This window comes from Corvus kubaryi, unplaced genomic scaffold (assembly GCF_017639235.1).
Source record: "Corvus kubaryi isolate FWS band 111438036 unplaced genomic scaffold, C.kubaryi_AGA036_p1.0 split2-37374, whole genome shotgun sequence".
NCBI classification, from domain to species: Eukaryota; Metazoa; Chordata; class Aves; order Passeriformes; family Corvidae; genus Corvus; species Corvus kubaryi.
This window is the reverse complement of record NW_024582082.1, coordinates 1,941,593-1,949,312: the sequence shown is the minus strand read 5'-3', so window position 1 is coordinate 1,949,312 and position 7,720 is coordinate 1,941,593. Positions and strand designations below refer to the sequence as shown.

Sequence of the window (7,720 nt, the reverse complement as noted above, 5' to 3'; positions counted from 1 at the left end):
GGGATTAGAAACCCTTGCTGACTCTCTCTGTAGCCCTGGAAGGCTCAGGACATCATCAGTACTTGAATAACACAAGTAACTGATGCTCCCAAGCATCCCACAGGTCTGTCTCAAAGGTAAGAGTCTAAAGACAGTGGCTCTCTGTAGCCCTCCTAGATGGCAGCAGCCAAAGAGCAAGACTTGCAATTACCCTCAGAGGCACCTTCCTGCTCAAACCCTGAATTTAGGAGAAAGTCACAGCACCAGACCATCCCATGGGAACCACAAATGTGAGGTACAACACTGCCTGCAGAAGTGCTTTCAGATTCTCCACTAGTACAAGATAAATCTGTAAAGCATTATTGAGCTTTTTTTTTCATTTAATATTTTCAGATGTTAACAAATCCTGCAGATTTGATCCTCTCTGCAATATGAGGTGATTAGGATCTTTTCTATCACAGAGTGCTCAGTTTTTCCTTCGCTCACAGTCTTTATTCCCTATGTGATAGCGTGGTAGCATGTTACAGTACCACTTGACTTGTCAGGAATATGTTTTTTATTTTTGCTTTTTGAACGCATTCATGTCTTACAAACACTTACTCTAATCCTCCTGGAACAGTCTCTGTTTCAATTATTAAAGTAACATTTAATGAAATGATTTAAAATGCTAGATTGGTGGTTGGAGCAGACTTGAGCCTTGCTGTGGTTTTTCATTCCTTGAGCAGTGACACTGAAATCAAGGTTTCAGCTGAGCCACCAATCTGTGTCTGTGAACCCCAGTGGAAATACTTCTCTGTCCATCTCTCTACAAACTCACTTATGTACAAACTACTGCTGAAATAAATTTCTTTGATCATGTTTATTTTATAATTTCCACCAGTTTAATGGAATTCACCTTCCCTTTCTAGCGAGAGATTGACTTCTTGAGATGCCTAGATAAAACAACTTCTTCTTTGTCCTTATAAAAATCTCTACATTCTGAGGGCAAACACAGATTTGTTTTGAACAATTTTGAACAATTTTGAACAAATTTGAACAATTTTGAACGAACACAGATTTTGTTTGAACAATGCTCAATTCATTAGATAATTAGACTACTAATAAATTGGACACACTTCTTCTTCATCCTATAATAATCATGACAACTTGCCAAAAACATTTATATATCTTTTTCTTTTCACTCCACAATGTTCAAGCTCATTTGTGGCCTCTCTCCTTGTTTCACTTGGTTCCTTTCAAAGCAGGATGCTTCTCCCTAAAGAGCAGTCTGGTATCCCCAAGACTGGCAGTCTTAGAAATGGAAACCTGAGAGCCTATAAAAGCCTTTTCCAACTTAATATTTGCTTTAGTTCTCCAAAATTCCCACTTCAAAGGATAGTCTGAGGGTATTTCAGAATCAGTTTCAGAGGATTTTAAGAGATCATTGTTGCTATTGCAGCTCCCACAGATTTCTTTCCTGATGAACCCAGGAGAGGGAACAGGAATTAGTCGCTTTTGTCTTCATCAAGGCTGAGCTTGGGTTGTGAGCAAACCGCTGACACCAGTAAAACAAAGCTAAAAATAAGAAAATAAATACACCTTTAAAAATCCCTACAGCCTAGGTCGAGAGTTTAGGACACCAAATGAAATCAGACTTAAAAATAATCAAAGAGAAAATAGGTGAAGGTAAAAGAACAAGCTGAAATGGATTTCTCAGGCAAGAGGTTAAAACTAAATAAATAAAACTATTTGCAAGTTGTCCAAAACCACAAATCATTGCACGTATCCTTTCCACGGTTGCTGGCTGGGTGAAGACCCTTGGCTCTGTCACTTTGTACCTGGCTGCCTCAAAGGGAATAGCTGTGTGAATGTCCCTGTTGTGGCTGGGTGGCTGGTGCCAAATTCTGGGGTGGGCAGCTGGAGCTTCCTGCTATCACAGAGCCCTCTCTGCCATACCACAGGACTCCCTCGCTTTTTAATTTCTCTCCACTCCAATGGTTTTGATTTAGCAACAATCAAAGAAAGGAAAGCCTGGCAAAGAGCTGGAACAGCAGAAGAGGTCCCTGACTCCTGAGCCCGATTCCAGCCTCTCCCTCCTCCACAGGGATTCAGGCAGCTCTCAGCCCCATAGATGACCTCTACGAGCCCACCTCCACAGCAGGAACTTAAAGGGAGGGCAAACAAAGAGCTCGCCACCTTATGCTTAATCTGCAGGTTAATTGCTCCACTACTATTGTATTTAATTGTTCCCACTGAAGTCTTTCTAATTGCTTTTCTTTTTACCCAATTGAGTAATAATAAGAATATTAATAATAAATATGCCGAGAGTTTTAAGCAGAAAATGATAAAAGCCATTTCCCATGCAAGCAGGTGGAGGGAAGTGACTACAAGGATGAGAAATGCTTCTTTCCTATGTGAAATAGAAGAGGAATAATAGCAGCTGGCACAGGTAGGCTGACACAGCTACTGCCTTGTGTAAGTCATTGCTGGGAGGTGAACTAATGACCAGCTGCCTCATTTCCCCAGTATAGACTGGAATCAAGCATTTGCAAAGTTGTGTGGTGATAGTATACACATTTCAATATAGCCACATGAATATTCATGAGTGAAAACCGTTCTACTTCTTAATAGCAGCTTATAGCCAAATGCCAAGATTCTTATCCAGAAAAATCTCTCATTTAGCTGGGTGGGAGATCTGCCCAAACTCGGGCGTTCAGGAGCTCATTTTAAATGCGTGCCACGCAAAACAGTTTCCTGTTCTCCTTCACCCCCAGCACTAGATTAGCAAGTAGAAATACCAAAACTCAATAGTGGCAACTGTATTTTTAACACCTTGGGGAGCTGCAAATACTCAGTTCCAGAACAGTAAAGACTCTTCCTCTAGAAAAATCCTCTGCTGTACCAGGCAACTTCTCCAGTGGCTTGGTGTCTCATAGCCACACAACAGGCTGTAATGCCTCAAGGGGTGGGTGAATGGGAAAGTTGCAGAATATTGGAGTTTGCACATTCCCTGAGTCCCCCAGCTTGCTGGTTTGCAAAGTACTTCGTGACTCTTCTGCATGGAAAATGTTACGGGAAATGCAGGGCTTTGCAGTGGTCCCGAAGCAGCATTTCCCCAGCGAGCAGCCCTGCTCCGCTCACTGCTGTCTTTTGTCAGGCAGGGAGAAAGCGAGCCCTTCTTAATCACCCCCAAGTCAATGAGGGGCACTGCCACCCTGTCACTTGATGATTAATTACTGCATCTGCAGGCAGGGCTGCCAGCAAACTCGTGGGCATCATCCATGACGCATAAGCAGCCATGGATTTAAAGGGAAATGTGTATGGCATGGCAGAGCGCGGGCTCAGGAGGGGACGGGGGGGCCTTGCCCCACTAAATCAGCATCTGCCACCCAGCAGCTGCAAGGCCAACAAAGCTCCTTCAGAAGGAAACAACAGAAAGCCCTCAAGCCACTGGAGGAAACTGTGTTATTATTCATCTTCTTCCCAGTGCAAGTATTCAATCTCTTCCCACCCGAATGTTCCCAACATAATGATTTCCATGGGTACATCTAACGCCACTGGTGCTGGAAATTTGTGAGAGAAACGCACTGGGAATCGTAGCATTTCACTGGGGTCTAAGAGATCAGGCTTTGGGAACATCTTTAGGTGCCACAACAGCTCAGAATTCCAATTTTATGCCATGTTGCTTTATTTTCCCTGTCTGTGGGCATGGCAGAACTGGGGAGGAGAGGAGAGGGGGTGATTCGGTGTGACGACAGGACATATAAATGTCCTTGCAAACACACACAGCCCTGTTGCAAAGAGGTGTCCAGGAGATTCACAGGAAGGGGCAGGTTAGGATTTCTGTCTTCTGAGCTACTGCAGAACTGCTTGTGCCTGAAAAAAAAAAAGAAAAAAGAAAAAAGAAAAAAGAAAAAGAAGAAGATTATTTGGAATTAAATAAAGGAGGTTTTAAAGTATCGCTTTTGTATGACTATATCCTCTCTCAGCCTGGCACACACTGGAGGGTGACACTTCAGTTCCATCCACTCCCCTGGGCCTGTCCCCTGGCTGAGAGCACACATGGCACAAGTGGGTGGCATTCAGTTTTCATTGCTCCTTTGTCCCAAAGCTGGAGGCATCTTTTTGTTTTAATGGCACATTGTGTTCCTTGACAAGACAGAGCTAATGCCCTGAGTGGGTTTCTATTCACACAGCAGCAGTGGATTAGAGATTTGATTTTCCTTTTTAACAAATCAGTATAGCAGATGGTATTGGGAAAAGAAAATGCACACACTACAGGGATGCAGCAGAGCTTCCCAGATCCTTGCTGCATCGGGAACAGCACTAAAAGGCAGATCTGTGCAGGCCAAGAAATAATGAATACTGCCTCCAATTTTTTATTTCCCCTCTCAGAGCAGAGACGCCCTGTGCCCCCAGATGCCAGTGCTCTCCATAGGAGCACAAATAGTTCAGTGGCATTCCAGTTTTAAGGCCTCGTGAGTTCTTGTTGCTGTTATTGCCTACTACATCCAAATAATGAAGCTGTCACATTGCAGGGGTGTAACAGCTGCATTTTTCCCTGCCCAGGGTTTTCTGACATGGCCAGGTTACAGTCACAACATGCTCCTAGACCGGAGCTGTTGGTACAACTGTGTGAACAAATACTGTTCCTCCCTCTACTGCTCACCTCAGCCACCAAGAGTTGCACACCAAACCTGACCCCAGCCCCAGCTGGGACTGCTGGCCCAAGGGCATGGGCCTGGCACTGTAACAGCAAGCACACCCTTCTGTGAGACCCAGGAGAGCCAGAGATCTGAGACGGGAGGATGTGCACTGCTCATTTCTGTGTGAGGAGGGTTTCATAGAATCAGAGAATAGTTTGGGTTGGAAGGAACCTGTTAAAGGTCATCTGGTCCAATGCCCCTGCCACTGGCAGCACACCTTCAACTTGACCAGCATGCTCAGAGTCCTGTCCAACCTCACCTGGAATGTTCCCAGGGATGGGGCATCCACCACCACTCTGGGCAACCTGTGCCACCATTTTCCCACCATCCCAGCAAAAGTTGTTCCTATACCCACCTACATCAACCCTCCTTCAGTTTAAAGCCATTCCCCCATGTCCTGCCACTACATGTCCATGTCAGAAGTCCCTCTCCAGCTCTCCTGTAGCTCCTTAAGGTACTGAAAGGCTGCTAGAAGTTCTCCCCTGGAGCCTTCTCTTCTTCAGTTTGGACATCTAGTGGAGGACATTTGGGATGCGCTGTCAGCAGTCAATCAGAGTAGTCACAAGCAGTGTGAAATTGAATTAACCTAGGGAAGTTCTCCATATCTCCAGTACACAGCATGACAAGACACAATATGTAGGAACAGGTCCCCTTCCTTTTTCCATGAAGCCACAATTTTCTTCCCCAATCAGACAAAAAAAAAAAAAAAAAAAAAAAAAAAAAAAAAAAAAAAAAAAAATTAGAAGAATCTGCCAACTGTTCCTGCGTAAAATAGCATAACATACCAACAATATTTTGACTTCTTGGCTCTTGACATCCTCTCACTATTATGGACTATTTAATAACTGAAGGGAAAAGGAGATGCTGCAATTTCCTCTACAACAGCTGCATCTTCTCTTTGTCCTGATCAGCCTTATGCTGGCTTCTTACAGCTAAGTAGCATCAAGAGGGCATTATCAGCAGCAGTGCCCTTATCAGACAAAGCCACAAACTCGCTCAGAACTCACTGCATAGATTGTTTCTTTTCACCAAGCAAAATACATCTCGCTGCAGTTCTTTTTTGTTAAAGCATTTTGGAGTGTTTCTGTGCAGGATGCTTGACACCTAGTCAAGTGTCCTTTGCACTGACTGCTGCTGTCACTTCTTTGGAACAAAATTTGTCTCTTTCAGAGAAGTAATTGGAAGGAGGAGATGGAGGGAGCCCTTAACACCACAGATTCCCTTGAATTTTTTGCAGCAGGAGGGGGGATGCAACTCCGAGGTTTTGGACAGGGGGCAAGGTCCTCTTTTTCATTCGTGGTAGTAGCTAAGGGACAACACAGAGCTAAATTTTACCTGTGAAATTCCGTAAAGTGCAATAAAGAGGTCTGTTTTCCCCAGAAGAGTGAACCTGGAGTGCTGCAGCAGCCCCGGGTGGTGCTGCTCCCTCTGGCCTGGACCACCACGCGCTTCCCTCCAGCAAGAGCCGTGACATAACTGGGAATCAGCTCCAGCTCTCTCCATGCTGTCAGCAAGCAGCTGCCAGCTTGTTCCTGCAGCTCTGCTCTGCTGCAGGAGTGGGTGTGTAGGTGGGGACTCTGTGCCTCACCCACTCCACACCTTGGTTTCTCCTTGCATATTCAGCTTGCAGGCACAGGGAACAGCAGCGATGCAGGCAAATGTCCTTCCCTGTGAGCAAGTGAAACAATGAATCCCACAATTAATCCAGCAAAGGCAGAGGGATTCTTTATGCTTCTGTAATTCAATTGCCAGACCGGCCAGGAGGCTGTTACACCCTGAGTTTTTGTACAGATGAAAGGAGAAATTTCATAGCAGCATTTAGAATCTTTGTCTCTCGCTCCTGGCTCTCCCTTTTTCCTCTTACTGTTCTGCTGGAGACAGAGTTTTGTTCCAGCCAAGTAATCTGTGGCAGTGGGCTCAGGCAAGGGGGCACTGGCTGGGACTGTGTACCACAGAGAATGAGAAAAGTAGTGCAGGGAGACATGCAGAAAATCACAGCAACAAGGAGAAGAAACCTCCAGAAATACAATCTGAATATTTCAGCTGTGTTTCAGCAGCTGTCTCAGAAGACTCAGTTAAAGCAAGATTTTTTGTGCTGCTACTTGTTACCTGAAAAATAAATAGGGAACAGAAGAGGAAGCGGAGTGCTCAGACTGGTTTATCTGAATGAGATGCTGACTTTTTTATGGATACAGAATTTCAGATTAACAAGGAGATAGATGCTTCTGACATGTTTTAGGAGTGGCTCCAGGGGCACACAGGTTTTCATCAGTTTGGATGCAGAGAGATTCATTTCACATGAGCCAAAAGGGGGAGAAATGAGAGGCCATTTCTGCATTTGCTTTCTCCATGGCTCGCTTTGCTGTTGTCTGTAGTTTCTGAGTTGGATTCAAAGTTCTTATTGAAACCAGTATAACCTCTGTGATGGAGCCATTTCCAGCTTCATTAACTCATTATATCCAACAGGTAGTGCTGGAGGGAGTAACTGCAACAGGTCTTAATGCAGAAGGCGTTTAAGTATGTGTGTAAGCATTTTGTAGATTTATGTTGAATTTTTGGGACTGTGTCTTTACAAATGAGTATGAGAATTCTTTGATATTTATCATTTTTTTCTTCTTTCTCTATGTGCCTCTCTGCACTTCCTATAACTTTTTACAAGGCCAAAAGTAACCAGAGGATGGTCTCCTTAATTTCAAACTGTAAGAGACAAAGATTGTTGTGGGATCTTGTGACTAGAAATCTCAGGCTGAGTTTCCCAAGCAGTTCTCCTTCCCCTCCCTTTCTGAGTATCAAAGGGAAAACCAAGAATTGCTTTCACTGGGGGAAAATGCACATACTGGTTGTACTGCAACATAAAATACAGACTTGCATGTCAATTTTTCTCCTGTCAGATGTGTTCTGGTGAGAAGCAGTGAAGTACACACCGGAGATGACAAGGCTCTACCACTCCCTCTCATCCCCTTGCTGTAAATAGCCTCCAATTATTATTATCTCAGACATTCAGCCCAGCTCTCTAATGAAAAGATTTTGCTTTAGCAAATTCAGAGTGGCCTCAG

At 44.3% G+C, this 7,720-nt stretch overlaps 1 long non-coding RNA gene across 1 annotated transcript; it reads right to left on the bottom strand.

Moving 5' to 3' along the window:
- Positions 1-517: 517 nt before the first annotated feature.
- Positions 518-6,342, bottom strand: LOC121658193. The gene is made up of 2 exons (XR_006013869.1): positions 6,000-6,342; positions 518-3,834 (listed from the first exon to the last, which is right to left on the bottom strand). It is a non-coding gene; the product is annotated as an uncharacterized LOC121658193 (long non-coding RNA).
- Positions 6,343-7,720: the final 1,378 nt, after the last annotated feature.